Source organism: Nannospalax galili, unplaced genomic scaffold (assembly GCF_000622305.1).
Source record: "Nannospalax galili isolate Female #2095 unplaced genomic scaffold, S.galili_v1.0 scaffold1307, whole genome shotgun sequence".
NCBI classification, from domain to species: domain Eukaryota; kingdom Metazoa; phylum Chordata; class Mammalia; order Rodentia; family Spalacidae; genus Nannospalax; species Nannospalax galili.
The window spans coordinates 1,516,820-1,521,758 of NW_008357035.1; positions in this window are offsets into that span (position 1 = coordinate 1,516,820).

Genomic DNA, 4,939 nt, shown 5'->3' on the forward strand with positions numbered 1-4,939 from the left:
GCCCAGAAAGTTGCCCCAGAAAAGAAAAGCTTATGCTTACCTTAAAACCTGTGTGAATGTCCCTAACAGCTTAGTCACAATGGTCAAAACCTAGAGAGGACCCCCAAATGGATGAATCTCACACCAAAATGAGCTTCGCAGATAAATTTTGGTACAAACGTACAACCCAGCACACAGCCAAATGTTATGCAGCTGGTGAAAATGGGGATCCACTTACAAGTGTGAACACACACACACACACACACACACACAAAACAACTCAAATCCATGGAGTGGATGCTGGTACAGGTGTGACCCAGAAGGCCAGACATCATCAGATTCTGTCTGTGAGGAAGGACAAAGAATTGTTCACGAGGGGGCAGGAGGATGACACGGGACGTGACATCACGGCTGTGGCTCCGGGCTCTGACGTAGGACCATGGCTCCAACTTCATGAGAGGTGTTCTAGTTTCTTTCTCCACTGTGGTGACAAAAAGCTCTGACCAATACCAACTTGGGGAGGAAAGGGTTTATTTGTCTTACATCTCTGAGTCACAGTTCATCACTGAGGGATCCCAAGGCAGGAACTCAGGGCAGGAACCTGGAGGCAGGAGCTGGACCACAGGCCATGGAGGATCGTTGCTTACTAGCTTGCTTCCCTGGTCCCTGCTCAGCCTGCTTTCTTATGCAACACAGGCCCACCTGCCCAGGGGTGGCACCACCCACAGTGGGCTGGGCCCTCCCACATCGCTCAACCATCAAGAAGATGCCCCACGGACATGGCCACAGGCCAGTTCAATGGAGGCAATTCCCCAGTTGAGGCTCCCTCAACCCAGGTGTGTCAAGCTGACACTAAAGCTATCCACAACAGGAGGGGACCATAGCTCCAGCTTCATGGGAAGGGACCACAGGTCCTTTAGAGTGGACTTCCCGCCTCCCTTGCCGGTCAGCTGTGGTCCTGGCTCCACACATGGTCCTGGCCACCCAGGCCTTGACGTTGGACCTTTCCCGGTCCTCAGGTACCAAGAGGTTTTCCATCATTTTCTATTGCTTTTCTCCAGCCCCAGTGCACCGTCATCTGTGCCCTACAGAGAATGCCAAGCACTTAATTGAACGTCTAGAGATAAAATCAGTCTGGGAAGACAAACATGAATAAATAGATAAAAAATAAAGTAGATGCTTTTCTAACCCTCGGGCCCTGCGGTTATACAGCAATGGTGGAAGGGAATAATAAGAAAGGAATTTCCCTTCAGCCCAGCTCTCACCAGACAAGACTGGATTGTTCCAGCCTAAAGCTGCCACCCCTGCCTTCCTGACATCAGCTCACTGGGACTCCAAACTCAGAATGTGAAGGAGTCCAGACAGCATGGAGGTCCTTGCCTCCTCTGCTCTACCTCTCCAGTGGCAATCTCTGAGCTCTGTTCCCCACTCCCCTACCTGGTGTGTCCAGCTGGCTTGCCAGCTCCCACCCCCAGGGCTGTAAGGCTCTCTGATCCCCTGACTTAGTGTTTGCTGTCCCCAGCTGCCCTTCATGTTTGCAGAGTGGAGTTGGTACATATGGGGACACACAGGATCCAGGTTTCCGAGTTAATGTAATGCAAGAAAACTGTGGGAGCCACTTCTGAGGCCCACAGCCGGGGGGCACCACGGTGGGTGGTAGGCAAGCCAACACACCCCGACTGATACAACGCGGTGTAAACCCAGAGCAGAGGAGCAGGGTGAACACTTCCCCAACTGTAAGACAGCGCTAAAACCCACGGTCCTTCCTGTCAGGGATTCACAGATCGAAAGATTCTGGTGAAGGGCTGGGGTGATGGTTCAGCTGATAAAGTACTTGCCTGGCATGCAGGAGGAACTGGGTTTGTGTGCTTGTAATCCCAGCACAGAGAGGCAGAGACAGGCAGATCCCTGAGGCTTGTGGATCAGCCAGCAAAGCTGACTTCGTGAGCTCCAGGCCAGGGAGGGACCCTGTCTCAAAAAACAAGGCGGATGGCATCTGACCTCCATGGGTATACATGCACACATGTGAATGTAACCCCCCCATGTGAACATATGCACACACACATTTTAAAATTTGATATTAAAAATAGTTTGGCTGGGGTTGGAGAGGTGGCTCAATGGTTAAGAGCACTGGCTACTCTTGCAGAAGACCCAGACTCAGTTCCCAGCACCCACATGGCAGCTAACACTGTAAGTCCAGTTCCTGAGGAATCTGATGCCCTCTTCTGGCCTCCACCAGCATCGCACAACACCGTGCACTTGACATGCAGGCAATATACCCATACACATAAAAATAATATAGTATTTTTAAGTATTTTGGGGAAATGCACATTTGCTGAATGCATACCAACCTTTCTCACTGTCATTACCCCTGTGCAATCTGGTTGAACACCCATCTGCCCAGCATTTAGCTGGACGAGGGATTCTAAGTCAGCTAGAGATGATGGGCACGTACAGGAGGATTTATGCAAATGCTCTGTAGTAGTTCTACAGCAGGAGCATGGGCATCTCAGATTGGGGCATCCTGGGGTAACACCAGTCCCTTCGTATTATTAAGGGACCCTTCTGTGTTTACATGAGATCACAGAGTAGGAAGGCATGGGGCCAGGTTCCCCGATAGTGTAGACGCACACTATCATGCACAGTGTGGAGGATCTCTAACAGGGAAAGAAGCCAGGAATGGATTTATTAGAAGAAACGCCGTCTATTTGTTACTTCCCTGAAGATGATGTGATATTTTTAACAAATTGATCCATAAAGCTACAAATGGGATCTGCCTGGGCAGGATATGGTGGGCTTGGCAGGTTGCCCATTTTGCAAATCCTGTTTCCTTTGCCCTCGCTGGATCAGAGCTAAAGAAATCCGTCCAAGATAGAATGGGTGTGATAAAAGTCAAAAGGGAAATCATTTTTCTCAAAAGAGGTGGAAGTTTCCACAGACAGCCTGGGCGCGGGTGGTGTACCCCTGCAGTGTGTCGGTCATTCCTGGGAAGGGTTCCCAACCCAGAGCACAGCCAGGCAGCGAGCTGGTCCTGTTAGAAGCCACTTGGCTTCTGTTCCCTTAGGGAACAGAGGCACTAACCCAGGGTTTCCTTAGATGGGCCGTAGTGTTTTAAGAAAGTAAGGTGCCACCCTCCTCTTCTTACCTCTGCTGGACAGGCTGAATTTGGGGGGTCTAGACTTGAAGTTAGTGAGGGAGCTGTGCAGGCAGAGTTAGTATGGGGCCCCAGAGCCTCAGCACCGCAGGGACCTGCCCCCCCCACCCATCCTTTATCGGGTTTCTTCCTTGCTTCCTCCCTCCCTGCCCCCTCCTTCCTCCCTCTCTGCCCCCCTTCCTCCCTCCTTCCCTCCACCTCCCTCCCTGCCCCTTCCTTCCTCCCTCCCTCCCCCTCCCCACGCCCTTTGACTTTGTTTTGTTCTTGATAGGACTCATGTAGCCCTGACATGGCCTGGGATGACACTGAACTCCTGATCCTTCTACCTGCACCTCCCCAGGACCGAGATGACAGGTACATGTGCTGATACCACACTTGGCTCAGCAGGTTCTTTCTGAAGCTGGGCCCCTGCTGGGCCTCCTTCCAGGGGCCTGTCTCGCCAGGGGCTGCCCGGAAGCTGCTCTAGTGGATAAAGCAGGGCCAGTTGAGGCACAGGACGAGGGTGTCTGGGCAGAGAAGGAGCACCCACACTGCAGGAACCCCTGTTGCTCAGCAAGCCCTAACAGCTGAGTGTGCTTCAGGCTTGAGTCACTTGCAAACTCTGGCCTACAAGTCCCTCCCCACCTGTTCCCTCTGTCACCTGGTGTCCCATCATGAGCTAGGTAGCCTGTGCTCCCCTAGAACTGTTACAGGGGGCTCTCCATTCCTGTCTTCTTCACAGAAAGAATTCAGTCACATGACACCAGCAATTTAAGCAGAAGTTTAAACCAAAAACTCCAAGGAGAGATTGGAGCGGGCTGCCTCAAGATGGCGAGCCACTTAGCACGTCCTGTATTGTGCGTTTTAAGGATGTTTTGATGACTGTTTATAAGGTGAGTGGCACATTCATGGGGTAAGGTGACACTTTCTTCCCTCCTGAATCATGATGCCCTGGGTCTCTCCCATGATCCTCCCATGGGCGGAGGATTCAAAATCGCAATTCAAATGATGGTATAATGCACTCGGGGTCTTTTGAGGAGGCAGACCCTTTGTTAACGTGCACATGTTGGTGCCTGAGAAAGCACCCTGGTGTCTGTACTTCTGCATCGTCAAGGACGTTTGCTCACAAAGGGGCATCCGACCATCAGGAGCCACCAAGACCCAGCTGCAATACTCCTGGATTCCCGCTCACCTTCCCCTGCCTAGCCAGTATCAGACCTGCCCTCGGAATTCAGGGAGGCTCAGTGTGTGCCTCTCTGAGCCCTCATATTTCATCAGCTATAGTCCTGGAACAAGTGGAGATGGGACTGGGCCATTAGCTGTTTCCATGGCAGCGGATGCTGGGGGAACCAGGGCAGGTGTGTGAGAGGGGCTCCTCATCACCAGGTGGCCCTTCTTAACCCACTGCATTGTTCCAAGACTGACCAAGTGTCCTGGGAGGATGTATAAGTGCCAGAAATTAAATAATACAGGGCTACAAACACACTGCTGGGCGGCCATCCATCCATGTCAACTCTCTAGTCGTTATAGCTCATTTTATTATTTATTTATTATCGAATAATTGTTACACTATTATTCAACCTGCAGTTTAACAAGGTCACAATAGTTCTTCCTTATAAATAATTTTTTTACTTTTAAATATTCTATTTATTGTTTTTATTTTATGTGTACGAGTGTACTGCATGTATGTAAGTGCACCCATGTCATGCAATGCCTATGGAGGACAAAAGAGGGCGTCAGACCCCCTGGAACTGGAGTTACAGATGGCTGTTAGCCACCTGTGGGTGCTGGGATTCAAACCTGGGTCCTCTGCAAGAGCAGTAAGCA